Source organism: Chlorocebus sabaeus, chromosome 20, assembly GCF_047675955.1.
Source record: "Chlorocebus sabaeus isolate Y175 chromosome 20, mChlSab1.0.hap1, whole genome shotgun sequence".
NCBI classification, from domain to species: Eukaryota; Metazoa; Chordata; class Mammalia; order Primates; family Cercopithecidae; genus Chlorocebus; species Chlorocebus sabaeus.
In genome coordinates, this window is record NC_132923.1 from 131,066,387 (window position 1) to 131,086,147 (window position 19,761).

The following is a 19,761-nucleotide window of genomic DNA, read 5'->3' on the forward strand; positions in this document are numbered from 1 at the left end:
CAGTCTCTTGAACCCCCAGCTTGGTGCTTTCTAATTCCACCACAGGAAGGGAATTCTACTGGTGTTCATAGGGTCCCGTGAGGGAACCAAAGACCACAGATGGGATGAACTAGTGAACCCCAGAGGAGGGCAAAGTCAGGTGGACCAATGAGGGCACAGAGCTCTCCTCCTCCAGCCCCTCCCAACCCTGCAGTTAGCTCAGGTCTGGCTATCAAAGCTTGGTTTTGAATCGACAAGTGGACTCAATTCTTGTGGTCTTGTGTGGAAGACACAGTGATGGTGTGAGGCAGGGAGGGCATGGAGCTCTCCTGAATCTTCCCCCATCTTAGAATTGGTTGGGGGAGGCTGCAAGATGGGGAGAGTGGCTCCTTCCACAAGGTAAAGCCAGACATACAGCCAGGTGCAGTTATTTTGTTTGGTTTGATTCCATATGGATTGCCTGCCTCTCCCTTAGACCATAAGCTCCACTGTGCCTAGATCTGGTGCATCCCAAAGCTCTGTAAGTATTGACTGGAAGCTTGGATGGGAGGACATGCTTAGATTTTGAGGAAAAGTCAGACACCCCCCTCTTTTGAGGTTTGCTGATCTCATCACTTCTGGGCATTCTCAGTAATCCCATTGCCCCTTACCAGTCCTGGCCAAAGTGCCCTGTGCACACCCCTTCCAGCTCCCTGCCTGTTTTAGTCCATTCTCATGCTGCTATAAAGAAGTGCTTGAGACTGGGTAATTTATAAAGGAAAGAGACTTAACTGACTCACAGTTCTGCAGGACTGGGGAGGCCTCAGGAAACTTTTAATCACGGAGGAAGGGGAAGTGAACATGCCCTTCACATGGTGACAGGAAGGAGAAGTGCCGAGCGAAGTAGGGGAAAAGCCTCATATAAAACCATTAGATCTCATGAGAAGTCACTCACTATCATGAGAAGAACATGAGGGTAACCGCTCCATTATTAAATTACTTCCTACCAGGTCCCTCCCATGACATGTGGAGATTATGGGAGCTACAATTTAAGATGAGATTTGTGTGGGGACACAGCCAAACCATATCATTCCACTCCTGGCCCCTCCCAAATCTCATGTCTTCACATTTCAAAACCAATCATGCCCTTCCAACAGTTCCCCAGAGTCTTAACTCATTCTAGCATTAACCCAAAAGTCCAAGTTCAAACTCTCTTCTGAGACAAGGCAAGTCCCTTCCACCTATGAGCCTGTAAAAATCAAAAGCAAGTTAGTTACTTCCTAGATACAATGGGGGTACAGGCATTGGGCAAATACACCTATTCCAAATGGGAGAAATTGGCTCAAATGAAGGGACTACAGGCCTCATGTAAGTCTGAAATCCAATAAGATAATCATTAAAACTTAAAGTTCCAAAATGATCTCTTTTGACTTCATGTCTCACATCCAGGTCATGCTGATGCAAGAGGTGGGCTCCCACAGCCTTGGGCAGCTCTACTCCTGTGGCTTTGTTGGGTACAGTCCCCTCTCCAGCCATATTCATGGCTGGGGATGAGTATCTGTGGCTTTTCCAGGCACTTGGTGCAAGCTGTCAGTGGATCTACCATTCTGTGGTCTGGAGGATGGTGGCCCTCTTCTCACAGCTCCACTAGGCAGTGCCCCAATGGGGACTCTGTGTGGGGGCTCCCCTTCTGCACTGCCCTAGCAGAGACTTTCCATGAGGGCTCCAACCCTGCTGCAAAATTCTGCCTGGACATCTGGTTTCCTGATTCTGGCATTCTTTCTGCATTAGTTAGCAGGCATTCCATCGCAAGGAAGGACTTTCCTTTATTAAATTTATCATATTAGTATTTGTTACATTTGCTTATTCCACCAATTAATCTTATTTATTAAATTTATTTATAAATAGTAATAATATTAATAACATTACTAATATGTTCATTTATTAAATTTATCATTCAAATTATATATGTAAGGACTTACAGTTTTCTTTTTTTGATGGACTATAATCCATGTTATTTATTTTTCTGCTCCAATTGTCATAGATTTGACCCTGGAGAGCCCCTTCCAGCTGGCCCTGACCCCTTCTGACAGCTTAGCACCCCCTGTGAGTGTCCCCTTCTTCCAGCCTTGTCCCACACCCTGCTTTCCTGTGGAAGTGCTGGTGAGACTTTTCTGAGTCCTCAGATACTGATCACAGTTCAGGAACCTGGGACCTCAGTGCAGGATCTTCACAGGCTGAGATGGATGTCTCTCCAATAGCCCATGTTGGTGGAGATTGGCAATTTTTTCTTTTGGAGGTGTGTGTGTGTGTATGTAGGACATATAGGACCTATATTTTCTGTCTTCAGTTTTGGAGCATGATGGGGTTAAACACCAACTCTACTCTGATGAAGCTGCCCTGAAACTGTTAAGTTGGGTAAATACTTGGCCACAGTGCATCCATGTCTAACTTAATCCTTCTTCACAGAAGAAGCAGCTTTTCTTTTTTTCTTTTTTTGAGATGGAGTCTCAATCTTGTTGCCCAGGCAGAAGTGCAGTGGCACAATCTAGGCTCACTACAACCTCTGCCTCCCGGATTCAAGAGATTCTCCTGCCTTAGTATCCCGAGTAGCTGTGATTACAGGCATGCACCACCATGCCTGGCTTATTTTTGTATTTTTAGTAGAGATAAGGTTTCACCATTTTGGCCAGGCTGGTCTTGAACTCCTGACCTCAGGTGATCCACCCGCCTTGGCCTCCCAAAGTGCTGGGATTACAGGTGTGAGCCACCGTGCTTTTCAAATCAGTGCCTGCAAAATGTTGCCAGCATGGCAGGGGCTGAACAGTGGTTCCTTCCCTGTCTTCTCTTTTGCTCCAAGGGCAGAGATTCTTGTTAGGTTTTCTGTAGGCTCCAGATATCCCTGCAGAGTCTCCTGCCCAGATGCTAAGCAGACATTTGCTAATCCTTTGGGTTCCTTTTCAATCAGCATTTATGTGTCTGTGTGTGTACATATGTGCATGGCATATATGTGTGGCTGCATGCATATCACATATGCACATGTATGTGCATGTACATACATGTATATGTGCATGGGTGCATGTGTGTACATATATGCACATGGGTGCATAGGCGTGTATGCATGAGTGTGCATGGATGCACACATGCATGTCCATGTAAGAGGCTGTGTGAAGGACTAACTGATCATTGGCAAGAGGAGTTGCATCCCGGCTGCTGTGGAGAGCTCTCCAGTGCTGGGGTGCTCTTCACCCATCTGCAAGAGCAGTGATTTATTAGGGTTAAAAAAGAACTTCTTTCTGTGTAGTGTGTGCCAAAAATAGGCACAGACATTTTTAATGTAATGTCTCTGGGAGTAAAGAACATATTGTCAGTAATGTGAACCTGCCATTCCCTCCATCTGAGACCGAGCCCCCAATCCTTGCAGGCATTCAAGTCCAGAGGAGCCCCCTAGGTGGGTTGGACAGGCTGACCTCTAGGATTCCTTCCTGCTCTGAGGAGGCATGGCTTCCTCAGATACTGTCACAATCCTGGGAGAAGGGGGCCTGGCAGAGTTAGCCATGGCACCCCCAACCCCCTCAGCACTCCAGTCCCCACCCGAGGTCCCAGGGAAAGACTGGGATGCTACTTTTCACTAAAGTGGAAATGAATGATTAGGCTGAGTGTATCTCCTCCAAGGCTCCATTTTTCTTGCTTTTTAATGTTTGCCGAGTCCTTCTGTGAGCCAGCCTCAATGTCAGATTCCTTTTGTGACTCCTCTGATTAAATTTTTACAACCTCTTGGGGGATGCGTGTGTATCCCTATCACTCTCACAGGCCAGGCAGGCGAAGATCAGGGAGGTCAGTGATTTATTCTGAATTTGTCCCACCAGGGAGAAATTGCCCGTCTGAATTCCACACCAGCCCTGCCTGGGACTGTAGAGCAAGGTGTGGCTGCTTCTCACCCTCAGTTTCTAGGCCAAGGACTTTTGGCCAGGGTGAACTGGCGGTACTCAATCCTCCCTCCGTCCTTCCCTCTTTCCTTCTCTACCTGCCTGCTCCCTCCTACCCTCCTTCCTTCCATTTGCCGAACACTCTATGTGTTGGGGATTTAGCAGTAACTCCCCTGTCCCCACCTTGTCCCTGTCCTCCAGGGGCTGCTGGTGTGCAGAGGAAGGCAGGGGACAGATCCTAACCACACTGTGATGTGTGTGTGCTTTGGTGTTCTAGAAGCACAGAGCAGGAGCCCTGAGCTCAGCCCCAGGTGACAGCATCCAGAAGGCTTCCTGGACGAGGGGTTCCTGGAACACCCCATTCGCCCTCCCACCTCAGGGCCTTTGCACCTGCTGCTCTTGCTGCTTGGGACATTGTTCGCCTGGGGATCTGTGTGGCTCCCTCCTGCCTCCATGACCACCACATGGAAAACTGTCTTCCCTCTAGCCCATCCCTGCTCACATAGATCAGCTCATATCCACGTATATGCAATACTAATGATTTTCTGCCCCTTACCGACTAGGTCATAAGCTTTCTGAAGGCAGGTGTTTTGACTGCTTTCCCCATGGGCAGCCTGGGTTCTGACCCCAGACAGGTGGAATGAACTGGGCCATTACTGGGGTCGTGGGAAGCGGGGTGCTGCTCATAGCCTGCCTGTAGCCGGGGACCTCTGATTCACCTGCTCACAGGTGCGAACACCACCTCACCCCTCCGAAATTCCCACGGGCACACGGTACTTCTCTGGTGCCGCAAAGGATGGTTCCTGAATGGTTACGGGTTTGAGACAAGATAAGTACAGGAATTGAGAAGAAGCATTTAGAAACTTTTGTAGCAATTTTCTGGGTAATTTTATGTCTGTTGAATCTAATAGAAAAATTTGGACTTGTATTTTGTATCTTTTTTCCTTTTATTTTTCCAGTCATTCATTTTTATCGTATTTTACAAAAGTACTGGTTTGTGACAAATTGAAAATAAAAAAATGTATCCTTCACCACAGATAGCTTGAGAGGTGCTGCTTTCAAGAACTGTGTTGTTTATACTGGATGACATTTAGGGCATGTTTGTGGCCCTAGATGGTGGCTAAAACAGGATGCCGAGAGAATGGGCGTGAAAGGGATGAGTCAGGGACAGGTCATGAGCAGCTGCTGTAGGAGCTGATCCCTTAACACCTGGAGGAAAGGGAAGGGGTGACTTCAAATCTTCCAGTGTCTGAAAGGCTGCCTTGGGAAGGGCTGACCAATTTGGTGTGTCTCCCATGGGTAGAGTTAGAATTTTGTCCCCAGAAGACACTTAGAAATATTCATAGGATGAAAATGTGAATTAATGAATAATGTGTACTGAATATGAGTAGGAATTAATAAATAATGAATGTTTTGTCCATCCATCCATCCATTCACCCATCCATCCTCTATCTTTCATTTATCCATTCATCCCTCCATCATTTATTTAAGCATCTATTATTTAAGCATTTATTAAGCACCTGTTATATCTGTTATGGTCCAGGCACCATTCTAAGGGCTGAGGACATAACAGTGGACAACGCATGCCAGTTCCTGCCCTCACAGTCCTGACATCCTGGTAGGGGAGGAGGGCAACCAGGCAAATCATTGAGTGCCATGGTTGCGCTTTGTGCTAAGGGCTATGAAGGAAAGAGAATGGTGGGTGGTGGGTTGACTTTGGGTTGGATGGCTGGAAAAGCTTATCTAAGGAGACAGCCTTCAGCCTGAGACTGGAGCGTGAGAAGGAGCCACCCCTGTGGGCATCTGGGGAAGGACATGTTGGTGGAAGAGACAGAGAAGTGTGTTCAGGAAGCTGGGAGAGGGCACTGGGCACTTGGGCGAGATGCAGTGTGGCTGCGGGATTAGGCGAGGCCAGACTGGGCCAGGCCTTGAACATCACAGTAAGTGCTGTGGGATTTTTTTTTTTTTTTTTGCAGGTACAATGGGAAGCCCCTGGGGGTTAAGCCAAAGGAGTGGCCTAGTCTGACCTAGACAGACATATGTTTATCTTAGATAGGACAATTGGTCTGGTAAGGACAGTTGTCTAATAACACAGTGAGCTCCCGGCCCTGCAGGCGTTTCAGTGGGATGTGGTGAACACTGGCCAGGCATGTTTTGCCCCTGAAAGTGGCTGGAGCTCTCCTGAGGACTACGCTGCCCCCACAAGCACACACACACTGCTGGGTTCCCGGGACTGGAAAGCTGGCCAGGGGTCACAAAGCCAACGCCTGTGCAGGTGAAGTGGGTGATGATGTGGCCAGGTGAGAATGCCCGTGTGGCACTGTGGGGCCGGGGGACTGCGACAACCTTCGGGTCTCTTCTGCTGGTGGTCCTGTGGGAGGGTGGGCTGGTGGCACCACATCTCCAGCTTGCACAAGAGAACTCAGAGGTTGGGATTTTATTTTTATATTTATTTATTTTTGAGATGGAGTCTCGCCTCTGTCACCCAGGTTGGAGTTCAGTGGCACAATCTTGGCTCACTGCAACCTCTGCCTCCCAGGTTCAAGTGATTCTCTTGCTTCAGCCTCCTGGGTAGCTGGGATTATAGGCGCCTGCTACCACACCCAGCTAGTTTTTGTTTTGTTTTGTTTTGTTTCGAGAGGGAGTTCTGCTCTTGTTGCCCAGGCTGGAGTGCAATGGCACAATCTCGGCTCACTGCAACCTCTGCCTCTCGGGTTCTAGTGATTCTCCTATCTCAGCCTCCTGAGTAGCTGGGACTACAGGCGTGCGCCACCATGCCTGGCTAAGTTTTGTATTTTTAGTAGAGATGGGGTTTCACCATATTGGCCAGGCTGGGATTCTTTTTGGGGAACAAACAAGCAAACTTGCCTGACATGTAGGCTTGTCTGGGATTTGGACTTTTAAGTCCTCATGGCTCAGTTCACTGGCCTGGCTCCTTGTGGTACTTCTCAATTAAAAGTCATGAATAGGCCGGGTGTGGAGGCTCACGCCTGTAATCCCAGCACTTTGGGAGGCTGAGGTGGGCGGATCACGAGTTCAGGAGATCAAGACCATCCTGGCTAAAATGGTGAAACCCCGTTTCTACTAAAAATACAAAAAGTTAGCTGGGCGTGGTGGCGGGCGCTTGTAGTCCCAACTACTCAGGAGGCTGAGGCAGGAGAATGGCACGAACTCAGGAGGCAGAGCTTGCAGTGAGCTGAGATCGCACCACTGCACTCCAGCCTGGGCGACAGAGCGACTCCATCTCAAAAAAAAAAAAAAAAAAAAAAAAAAAAAGTCATGAATAAAACTAAAAGCAGCTAGTTATGTGGCAGACACTGCCCCAAACATCCAGGTACATGTTAGTTCACTTAGTCCTCAATTCTACCTACCAGGCAGGTATTATTGTTATTTATACCACTTTGTAGATGACGAGACAGAGGAGTAAAGTTTCTGTAAGCTGCCCTGAGTCCACAGCCACCAGGGGAAGGACAGTGCTGGAGCCTGGTACCATACTGCGCGAAGACGGCACTCAAATTTGAGGTTCCACCATCCCAAGCAAACTCTCCTCATTTGTCTGCCAGTTTTGGGATGAAGAAGTAACAGAGACCTTAAAAAGAAACCTTATACCCATTAAGCAGTCCCTCTCTATTTCTCCCCTCCCCCAGCCCCTAGCAACAATGAATCTGATTTCTGTTTCTATGGATTTGCCTATTCCAGATGTTTCACATGAATGAAATCATAAAATATGTGACCTTTTGTGACTGGCTTCTTTCATTCAACATAATGTCTTCAAGGCTCATCCAAGCCATAGCACACATCAGAATTTCCTTCTTTTATGACTGAGTAGTATTCCGTTACATGGATAGGCCATACTTTGTCTATCCATTCATAAGTCTTAGGTTGTTTCAGGGAATGAATTTCTAATGTGAAATGTCTGGCATCAGGCTGGGGGCTGTGCCCCTCAAAATGCCCCTTCCCTGATGAGGTTCCCTCCTTCCTCCCCACGGACCCTGCCGTCAGCTGTGGATCAGAGCTGAGGTGTAGATTCCGGCTGCAGGGGCTGCTCTGGCTTCCTGATTTCCAGCATCATCTGGTACAAAAACCAAACAAACAGCCTGATATGGTGGCTCACGCCTGTAATCCCAGCACTTTGGGAGGCCAAGGCCAGCAGATCTCCTGAGGTCAGGAGTTCGAGACAAGCCTGGTCAACATGGCAAAACGCCATTGCCACTAAAAATACAAAAAGGAGCCGGGTGTGGTGGTACACACCTGTAATCCCAGTTACTTGGGAGGCTGAGGCATGAGAGTCACTTGAACCTGGGAGGCGGAGTGTGAGAATCAAACTCACTGGTCCAAACCCGAAGAATGGACTCAGAGACCCGGAGAACAGTGAAAGTGAGACTTTTAATGATGGTTTTGCAAGAGTGGGTGTCTGATGGGCAGGCACACCCAGCACAGCCACAACAAGCCATTTATCCCCTAGTGTACAGGTCCCTCCCCCAGTTCCTCATAGGCTGAGTACTATGGGGTCACAATCTTCCTGGACGTCGCCTATTGATTGTTGGGTTGGGGTTTAGGTATTTTTTTTTAGGGTTATCCTGCTCCATTTTGTTGCAACCCACAGTGCATTGCAATCCTGGTCAGCTCAGGGGTTCTTCACGTATTTGACTTGTGACTTAAGTAGGTGGGCAGGCTGATAAGAACAGACAAAATGAGCTATTTTGCAGGCTAGTAAACTTTAATCTTAGGCTAAACTTCTTTGGCTTGGATGGGGGCAACTAAGGGGGTGTGGACGGGGGAGCCCAACAAGTAGGCATCGGCGATCCAAGCAGGGGCCTAGTATATTTTATTTCTTCTGTAGTTTGCTGATAAAACAATTCAAGGCATTTTGTCTTGAAAATGGACCACTGTATACATTATTTCCCTCATGGAGTCTTCAGGGAGCCGAGATCATGCCGCTGCACTCCAGCCTGGGTGACAGAGTGAGACCCTGCCTGGAAAACAAACAAACAAACAACAAAAGACCCTACACCTAGGCATACTTTAACTACATAAAAGCAGAGATTGAGAGAAATAGCTTTTCTTGAGTGGATGCTGCTGATTGCTTTGGAGGTTGCAGGCCAGAGGTGCTGATCAGGATCTGAAGCTTTTTAAGCTTGGTCTCAATCTCATCTTCATGAAACCAAACCACGTATTAAAAAACCAAGGTGAGCCTTGAGGGGTGAGATGGGGGGTGGCTGCTCGAGTGGCAACACAGCCGCTTCTTTCTGGCTAGAGGCCAAGCCACCAGATCCACTCTTTTTTTTTTTTTTTTTTTTTTTTGAGACAGAGTCTTGCTCTGTCGCCCAGGCTGGAGTGCAGTGGTGCAATCTCGGCTCACTGCCAGCTCCGCCTCCCGGGTTCACGCCATTCTCCTGCCTCAGCCTCCTGAGTAGCTGGGACTACAGGCACCCGCCACCACGCCCGGCTAATTTTTTATATTTTCAGTAGAGACAGAGTTTCACCGTGTTAGCCAGGATGGTGTCGATCTCCTGACCTCATGATCCGCCCGCCTCGGCCTCCCAAAGTGCTGGGATTACAGGTGTGAGCCACTGCTCCCGGCCACCAGATCCACTCTTAAGCTGCAGCGGGTCCAGACCACAGCTCCCCACCCCAAAGACGAGGATGCAAGGAGCAGATAATTCTAAGTAGTTCAGTTCATTTCTGCTGGTACCTGAAGTTGTGATTGATGAGAAGTCCCTGTCAAGTTCACCCAATTCTGCTCTTAAGATTCAAGGACTGGAGAGTGGGTGGGATGGAGGGGCCATGGACAGGAAACTTACTGATGGAGAGTGGAGGTCACTGTTTCTCCACACTTGGGGATGCCAGGGGCCCAGACAGCCCAGGCCACACGGTCTGTGCCTTGAGGTCTGCACTGCCTGGGAGCCGTGTCCTGGACTCTCCTGACCCCAGGCCCTGCTATTGCCTCCTCCTTCAGGAAGCCAGTCTCACTTTCTCCATTCACAGGAATGACTGAATGGAGACCTGCTGCAGGGAATCTGCGCAGAATGGGATTTGACTGTGTTACAAACCATGCCTTCTGTGGGTTGCTCCTGCTCACATGTCGATGTCTGCAAAAGACCCGGGTTACAGTCACACACAGAGGTCTGGACCGGTGACCCACAGGACTCATGTGCCTAGAGAGGACATCAAAGGCAGAGCTCTGCTTGCAGTGGGGATGGAACAGGGCCCCTTCCTGAGCCGTGCTGCTCCCCAACCTGCCCTCACCAAGGGGGCAGCCTGCTCTGCAGAACTGAGGGTGCCTTTTACAAGGGGATGTGGCTCCACTTACCCACTGGGCCCTCTCGCCTGAGTCCTCTAAGATCCCTAGGTGGCCAAGGACAGGAACTTCTATTTGCATTTTCCTTGGAAGGAGTGGAGGGAAGAGTTCCGCCCAAGGTCGTGGGAGCTTCATGCCTCCCCTCAGGCTCCAGTCCTTGCCGTTGCCTCAAGGAGGGAGTTGTTACTGGTTAAGAGCCTAGGCCTTGGAGTCCAGGGTCTTCTCATGCTGAGCAAGCTACTGCTCCACTAGGACCCTCAGTGTCATTTTCTGTATGATGGGAACAGTAATATACTGTAGGGCTCTGGGAAGCAAAGGTATATCTAAGTAAATTTGCTATCGTAGTTCCTGGGAGTGTTAAGTGCTGGATAAACAGGCCATTATAATTGCTTGAGAAACTCAGTTATCACGTGGGGTCACTCTGCCTCTTGGGTTTTGGAGAAAATTTACGCCTCCTGCTTCCTGCCCCCTCCAAAGGGTGCCTCAAAGTCACGTGGGCTCTCGTTTCTGCCACCGGCCCCCAGCGCTGGTTCTGCTTTCCTGCTTTGCTGGATCTTCCTGCTTAGAGTCTTACAGCCCCTCCTCCACCTCCACGCTGGCGTCAGCCCGAGCATGAAGAGCTCCCACCGCTGGCCCGGGCGAGCCGCTGTTTTCAGAGCGCGGTTTACTGCGGATATCACCCTGAACACGCCTGGATCTCATCAGAACACAGTTTAATCCTCCCCACTGCCCGGGAGGTGTGTGCGTTTCTTATCACCCCCATTTACAGATGAGGAAACTGAGGCACAGAGATGCTAACATTCAGCGAGGAGGGGGTCGAGCAGGGATGCCAACATTAGCTGACTGCTTTCTAACTTACTCTCAGCCGCTGCACTTCGTTGCTGCAGAGAACATACATCTGCTCCAGTCCTTTGTGTGTGTGGCAGGCGTTCCAGATGCACAGCTCCAAATGAGTGATATTCCCCAGGCGAAAGGCACACGGGCTGCCCCCCGCGGCTTGCTCCTCTCCTCCAGACCTGCTCTCTCCATTTCCCGGGCCTTCCCCTGCACCTTCCTGGGACCCTCAGGTCGCTCCACAGGATTCTCACTGGGCAGGTTTGCTTGGTTCCATTAGTGCCACCTGCTGAGTGGCAGGACCGTCCCCTCCAGGCCCCGGTTTCAACAATCCAGAAGATGGAAGAGGCCACAAGACACTGGCCACTTCCTTTCTCTCTTTCCTACCAATATCCGTGTAGGGATTTTTTTTTTTCTTACTAACTGTGGCAGGAAGAATTATGAGAAGTTCCTATAGCAGGCTGAATGGTGGCCTCTCCAAAGATATATCCATGTGCTGTGAGTGTTACCTTAACTGGGAAAAGAGTCTTTGCAGATGTAATTAGGTGAAGGGTCTTGAGCTAGCATGAGCCTGGATTATCCAGGTGGGCTGTAAACCCGGTGCCAAGTGTCCTCATAAGAGGCACACAGAGGAGAGACAGGTGGAGAAGAGGGGGAAGCCACGTGAAGATGGGGGCAGAGGCTGGAGTGATGCGGTCACAAGCCAAGGAGTGCTTGGGGCCACAAGAAGGTGGGAGAGGCCAGGAACTCCAGAGCACATGGGACCCTGCTGATACCTTCATCTCAGACTTCTGGCTTTTGGAACTGTGAGAGAATAAATTTCTGCTGTTTTAAGCTTTCAAACACGTTTCCAAGTTAGTGGTATTATAATTTTCCGAGCAATTGATATAGCCCCATATTAATTTGCTATGGCTTCTGTAACAAATCACCACAGCCTTACTGGCTTAAAACAGCACAGACTTGTTATCTTACAGTTCTGGAGGTCAGAAGTCTCAGAAGGACCTCACTGGGCTAAAATCAAGGTGCTACAGGCTGGTTCCTTCTGGAGGCTCCAGGAGAGAATCTGTTCCCTGACTTTTTCTCAGCTTCTAGAGGTCACCTTCATCCCTTGACTCCTGGCGCCTTCCTCCATCTTCAAAGCCAGTCATGCAGCATCTCTTTGACCCTGTTTCCATAGCCACATGTCCCTCAGACCATGGCCAGGAAAGAGTCCCTGCTTTTAAGAATTCATAGGATTACTTTGGACCCTCATGGATAATCTGAGATCATCTCCCACTTGGAATTTCTTGACTCTAATTATGTCTACAGAGTCCCTTTTGCTTTGTAAGGTCACATGCTCACAAGATTAGAATGTAGATTTCTTTGGGGGCCATTGTTCCAGCTTCCAGAGCCCACAGTATTCCCACCCCTGTTGTATCGTCCCTCAGCTTGACCATGTGCAGAACTAGGAATAAGGTAAATTTCATTTCTGTGATAGATTTTATGTCGCTTATAGGACAAAGGTGAAGGGATCTTAAAGATGCAATGAAAGTCCCAAATCAGTTGACCTCCAGTCAACCAAAAGGGAGATCATCCTTGGTGGGGATGACCTCATCAGGTGAACCCTTGTATTAGTCCATTTTCATGCTGCTAATAAAGACATACCCAAGACTGGGTAATTTATAAAGGAAAGAGGTTTAACTGACTCACAGTTCAGCATGGCAGAAGAGGCCTCAGGAAACTTACAGTCATGGCAGAAGGGGAAGCAGACACGTCCTTCTTCACATGGCGACAGCAAGGAAAAGTGCTGAGCAAAAGGAGGAAAAGCTCCTTACAAAACCATCAGATCTCATGAGAATTCACTATCACAAGAACAGCATGAGGGTCACCACCCCCGTGATTCAGTTGCCTCCCACTGGGTCCTCTCTCAACACATGGGGATTATGGGAACTACAGTTCAAGATGAGATTTGGGTGGGGACACAGTCAAACCATGTAAACTCTAAAAAAGGGGCAAGGGTCTCCTTGAAGTCAGAGGTTCAAAGCATGAGAGAGATTCTCCTGCTGAGAAGAAGCCAACTTCCATATTGTGAGGAGACCAGGTACCCAGGAGCTGAGGGGGGCCTGTGGGAGCTAAAGACCTCAGTCCTCCAAGCACATCCTGCCAACAAGCTTAGCGGGGTCAGAAGAGGGCTCTGCGTTTTGCATGAGAAGGCAGTGGCTGCTGACTTGGTTTCAGCCTGTGGGATCCCGAGCAGAGGACCCGACTTCGCCGTGCCCAGACTCCCAAACTGTGGATGCTCTGCGAGGATGAATCTGTTGTTTGAAGTCACTAAATTTTTATTAATTTGTTATGCAGCGAGAGCAAAGGAATATAGTGATATAAATTATGCTGTCTCATTTAGAAGTTAGATGTATGTAGCTATAGTCAGTTTAGGTTTTAAATAATTTCTTCTCTCTGCTTTTCAAACTTTAAAGTCTTATTTTTAAAGGACTGAACCTGTGTTCCTGAATCCTAGCTCTGGGCCGTCTGGGCTCCTCAGGGCCTCCTCCTCCCATGTGCGGATCTTGTGGCTTCAAAGACCTTTGCCAGGTTCTGGGGCCGCCCACGACTGACTTCCACTCATGCCCCTTCCAGAAGACTCTTCAGTACGTTTGGATTTAGGTTCTGTTTGAATTTCAGAAGGCTGCAAAGTTAACCACTTCTAATATAAAAAAATTTTACATTGAGAAATTGTGCAGGCTTTTTTTTTTTTTGACTCAGGCTTGGTCTGTCGCCCAGGCTGGATGGAGTGCAGTGGTGTGATCTTGGCTCACTGCAACCTCCGCCTCCCGGGTTCAAGCAATTCTCCTGCCTCAGCCTCCCCAGTAGCTGGGATCACAGGCATGTCCTACCATGCCTGGCTGATTTTTGTATTTTTAGTAGAGACGAAGTTTTGCTGGTCTCGAACTCCTGAGCTCAGGTGATCTGCCCACCTTGGCCTCTCAGAGTGCTGGGATTATAGGCGTGAGCCATCGCGCCTGGCCCTGACGAGTAATAATTGTGCAGTTTTTTGTTTTGTTTTGTTTTGTTTTGTTTTGAGACGGAGTATCACTCTGTCGCCCGGGCTGGAGTGCAGTGGCCGGATCTCGGCTCACTGCAAGCTCCGCCTCCCGGGTTTATGCCATTCTCCTGCCTCAGCCTCCCAAGTAGCTGGGACTACAGGCGCCTACCACCTCACCCGGCTAGTTTTTTTGTATTTTTTAGTAGAGACGGGGTTTCACCGTGTTAGCCAGGATGGTCTCGATCTCCTGACCTCGTGATCCGCCCGTCTCGGCCTCCCAAAGTGCTGGGATTACAGGCTTGAGCCACCGCGCCCGGCCAATTGTGCAGTTTTTAAAGGTAAAGTCAGACTTTCCTCACTGAAGCCTGGCTGTGAGCCTGGGGACCAGTCATCCCCCAGTCTGGTCGCTTTTCCCCGGCTGGTCGGGGAGAGAGGTCTCACTTCACCTAGCGGGTAAATCCTTGTCCGCCTGAAAAAGGATCAGAGGTGTGGCCCAGTCTACTACATGGCCATGACTCTGCGAGGTGCAACTGGACTCACAAATGGATTCTTTTAAGATCAGAGCTGTCCACGATCAGACACAAAATCTTCCCCCGCCATGAGCAACTCTCTGAATTGCCCCATCACAGCCAGACCAAGGGGCTGAAGGAAACGACTCCACAAAAACCGCATTTGACAAGTTGCTGAAAATAAAAAATAAGCCTCGGTCTGGGAAATGACAAAGACCTCAAACAGTCGTTGTCAGGATATAATAAAGCTGAGATGGATGACGTCGCAGCGAAATTTGGGTGCATGTCCCCGGCGCAGCGCGTGAGGCGGCCTTGGGCCCATCCATCTCTCTTTCCCGGTTCCTGAAGACAGAGCATGAAAAATGGCCAGGGAGGGGATGAGTAAACATCACATCCTTCACTTCCCAAGAGCGCAGGGCTCTGGCTCGCTCTGACGCAGACCCAGATGAAGACAGGTGACCTGGTGAGGGACAGGCAGAGGAGCTGCCCACACCCTTAGCTCCTCTGTGGGGCCCCAGAGGTTTCTGGGAGAAATGGCAAGAACAGATTCTGGGCCTGTGTGATGGACTTCAGTTTCGTAGCAGTGGTGTGTTGGAGCTGTCTTCGCCCACTGTGGTGTCTCCTGACAGCTGATACTATCCCCTCTAGAGCATCCTCGGCCCTGTGCACCCTGAGTAGCTGTCTGTTTTCTGGCCCGTTTAGCCCCACTGGGCTTCAAGTCTCTAGGGCAGTAAACTTATTTCATCTCCAGCCCTAATGCCCAGGAGAGCCACTGGCATATAGTAAGTTCTTAAGAAATGATTGTTTAACAAAGGGGGTGACTGCAGGAGGGACAGTGGGGATTGTCCATTCAGGCCCTGAAATGCATGCATGTGTGGGGTGCAGCATGCATAGCAAAACTGACCATTTCAGCCACATTACAGGGTGCAGTCCTGTGGCATTCGGGACACTCGCATGGTTGTGCAGCCATCACCACCATCTACTAAATTTTGGATATGTGTCCCCGCCCAAATCTCATGTGGAAATGTAATCTCCGGTGGAGGTGGGGCCTAGTGGGAGGTGTGTTGGTCATGAGGGCGGATCCCTCATGGCTTGGTGCTGTCCTTGCAATAGCGGGTGAGCGCTCGGGAGAGCTGGGGCATCCGGATGACACGTGGGGCACCCCCTGATTCCCCGCCTTGCTCCTGCTCCGGCCGTGTGACGTGCAAGCTCCTGCTTCACCCTCTGCCATGAGTCAAAGCTTCCTGAGGCTTCCCCAGAAGCAGATGCCACTATATTTCCTGTTCAGCTTGCAGAACCATGACCCAGTTAAGCCTCTTTTCTTATAAATTACCCGGTCTCAGGGGTTTCTTCACAGTAATGCAAGCGTGGCCTAATCCACCATGCAACTCCAGAACTTTTCTTAACTTCCGAAATGGAAACTCTGTCCCCCTTACATACTCACTCCCCATTTTCCCCTTCCCCAACCCCAGCAAGTTGGAATCTACTTTTGTTTCTGGGAACTTGGTGATGCTCGGGACCTCGTAGAAGTGGAATCATACAGTCTTTGTCCTTTTGTGTCTGGTGTGTTTCATTTAGCAGATGTCTTCAACGTTCATCCACGCTAAAGCATGTACTGGAATTCCCTTCCTCTCTAAGGCCGAGGAGTATTCGGTCATGGGTTGAAATGCACCGTGTGAGCTGTCCGAATGGGATGAGAAGGTGGGGGCGTCGCTGAGCTCAGGGGTGTTCTGAGCAGGTGGGGCTTTGCACCGAGCTCGCCTAGGTTCGAATTCTGCTCTTCCTTTTGTTTCGGCAAATCGTGGTGCTCTCTGAGACCTGAGAAATGGGAGCAGAGGCTGGTACACCTCCTGACGCCACTGTGAAGATCCGACAATGGCTGCATAGCAGACTAAAGGGAGCTATTTTTGCCATGAAAGGAGGGAAAGCTGGGATTGGCCATTTTGGACTTTGTCGATACAAAGAATGGAAGGTCCCTGAAGCTGCACCTGCTGTTGCATTTCCAGCTGCATGCGGACTTCCAGTTCCAACTAGAGCCCCTGGCGTCTGTCCTTCTCCACCTCTGTGCTCCCCACAGCACTGTCGGGATCGGCTCCTGTGGACCCCCCTCTGTGTCCAGTGAATGTCCCGGGCCTGCCTGTTTCTCATCGGGGGCCAGACAGTGGCAACTCTTAGTGACGGGGCGTTTGGGCTAAATTAAAACCAGTGACCTGCAAATGAAGGGCCCCAAATCCCATTATCTGCGCCACAGCCGTCTCGCCCTCTCTCTCTTCTCTCCCTTTTAGGTTGGGGCCTGTCAACAGCCATTAGAGCCGCTTGGTTATGAATCTGTCACTTGGCTGGAAACGCGGCTTCATTTTCAGCAGACTGAATTTGTCTCCGCATTTGTGCAAGTTATTTTTTTTTTTTAAAGTAATTGCCCGTTTTACCCCCATTCTTCTTGTCTGTGTTGTGAATGTTCTTATTTAAAGTGAAACCGGGGAGCTATTGTTAGCCGAGGGATAGATCAAGGGACCATACAAATGTGTCAAAATGTGCCATGACAAATCTAGGTTATTTTTCTGCAAAGATATTTTGCAGGCCTGGATTGAAAGTCAAACGGAGCTTCAAAGTGTACCACGTTCAAAGTGTTTTCATGGTCTTTGATGAGAGGCGGTGCATTCATCCGATCCGACGGGCGGCTTGGCATTGGGTGACGGGGGCTGGTATGCAGACGGGCCTCTGTGGAGTCCAGGCTGCTTCCCTGGGGAGGGTGAGAGCCACCACGGGTACAGACCAGGGGGTAGGGAAAAAGCAGGCCTGCTTTGACAAGTCAGAGCCAATCGTGATGAGGGGGTGGCCCAGGACACAGAGATGCTGGGCTGTAGACTGTGCCTCTGCCTGACTTTGGGCAAATGCCCTTCCTTCCTAGGCCTCAGTCCACATCTGTGAAATGGGTGGCCTGGGTTTCATGAGTGCTGGAATCCGGCAGACTCTAGACTTCTCTGTTTCCTGGCAAGGCTCCGGGGGCTGGTGAGGTGCAGGTGGCTCTGTGACCCCTGCTCTCCAGTCTGGATCTTTATTCCAAGACTGCTTCTTTCTGCAGGAAAAACTGGGCTTCCTGTTGGAGACTTGGTCCTCGAGGAGGCCTTTAGGGAGGTGCATGGGCCCGTAGAGGGGCTGGGGTTCTCTGGGTGCCTCTCCCACTGCAAGGGTCCTGGGCCTGGGGCTGTGTGCTGGGTGTAGCTCCTAGAGGGTTTTCAAACAAACATGTATTTTGAGTCATTCTGTGTTTAAATTTGTTTATTTATTATTGATTTATTTTTGTTTTTGTTGTTTTTTGAGATGCGAGTCTCACCCTGTTGCCCAGGCTGGAGTGCAGTGTTTCGATCTCAGCTCACTGCAATCTCTGCCTCCCGGGTTCAAGTGATTCTCCTGCCTCAGCCTCCTGAGTAGGGATTATAGGTGCCACCATGCCCAGCTAATTTTTGTATTTTTAGTAGAGACAGACGGGGTTTCACCATATTGGCCAGGCTGGTCTTGAACTCCTGACCTCAGGTGATCCACCCGCCTCGGCCTCCCAAAGTGCTGGGATTACAGGTGTGAGCCACCGTGCCCAGCCTGTGTACAAATTTAAAAGTAACTTTCTAACTTTAAAAAATTAAGCCAAAGTCTTTCTTTCTTTTGAAAATCAAGCTGGTTTGGCCACACTAGACCTGTATTCCTCCATGTTTCCAATCACCTGGATCTGAGAAGCGGCTGGCCTCTTGCTTTTTTTTTGTTTTTGGCGGAGGGATAGGGTCTTGCTCTGTCACTCAGGTTGAGCTGCAGTGGCATGATCATAGCTCATTGTAGCTTCAAACTTCTGGGCTTAAGCCACCCTCCCGCCTCAGCCTCTTGAGTAGCTATGCACTGCCACGTGGCTAATGTTTTAATTAAATTTTTTTTTTTTTTTTTTTTTTAGAGACAGGGTCTCACTATGTTGCCCTGGCTGGTCTAGAACTTCTGGCCTCAAGCCATTCTCCCACCTTGGCCTCCCAGAGTGCTGAAGTTACAGGCATGAGCCACCCAGCCCAGCTGATCCCTTTCAACAGGGCATGCGCCCAGGTTTGCCACAATCACCGGTGCTCCCTATAGCACCCCCAACGGTGAGCCCACGTCTGTTGCTGTTTTTCACTAACCCCGGGCTGTTTGTCTGGCTCCGTGGGCATTTGAGTTTTCAGCTCTGTGTGGTGGAGTGCGGTTAAGGTTAGTCGCCCTGGAGTCCAATGACCTGAGTCTAGACTCTCGTTCTACTAACAGCCAGTCAGGGGACTGTGGGCCGGCCACTAGGTCTTCATGTGTGCAATGGCTACAATGCTTTCAACCCTAGAGAGTTACGGGGAGCATTAGCAAGATAATAATTCATGTGAAGAAGTAGGGTTAGTCTGCCTGTCACATGGTAATAGTAATATTGCTATGTATTATAATGATAGCAACGTTCTATACACAATAACAATATAACATATAATAATTATAATACACCAACAGCAGCCAGCACGGGTAGTGCGTTTCCTAGGTAGGCACTGTTCTAAGTGTTGACACATGGCAATGCATCGAATCCTTATAACATACCGTTGATGCAGAGCCTATTATTGGCATCATCTCCCCATTTTACAGATGGTGAAACTGAGGCCCAGAGAGGTTGAGATGCCTGACTATCATCCACTAGAAAGTGGCAGAGCTGGGATTTGGATGCAGGCTGTCTGGCACTCAGCTGTGTGCCTTCAGTACATCACCAGGCCAACATTTGCTGCAGATCTAAGGCTTGATGCCATCCCCGGGGAGAAGCCAAGCTCAGTCTTCCTGCAGCTTTAGTGAGTCTTGGATGTTGGCCTCTCTGGACAATCTTGAATGAGCTGGGACTGGGTGGAGTGCGGGGGCTTGTAAAGCAGCAGAAACTTGGGGATGCTTGGAGAAGCCTGCTGAGACCCTGAGTAACTTTGATCTTTTGCAGAAGCCCCGGCTCTTGTTCCCACTGGCCCCCACACAGGGCCATCTGGCCTCTGTTCCAGCCAGGCCCCCCAGCCCCTGACAGCATCCTCAGTGATAACAGAATCAGGTGATTGCTGTTGTCTATGGGAACTTCCAGCAGGATGCACCGATCGTGATCCTTGGATTTCCAACCTGCTGTTGCAACTTCCTATCAGAGCTCCTCTCGCCAGGAACAAAGCGACAGCCGTCCGCTGG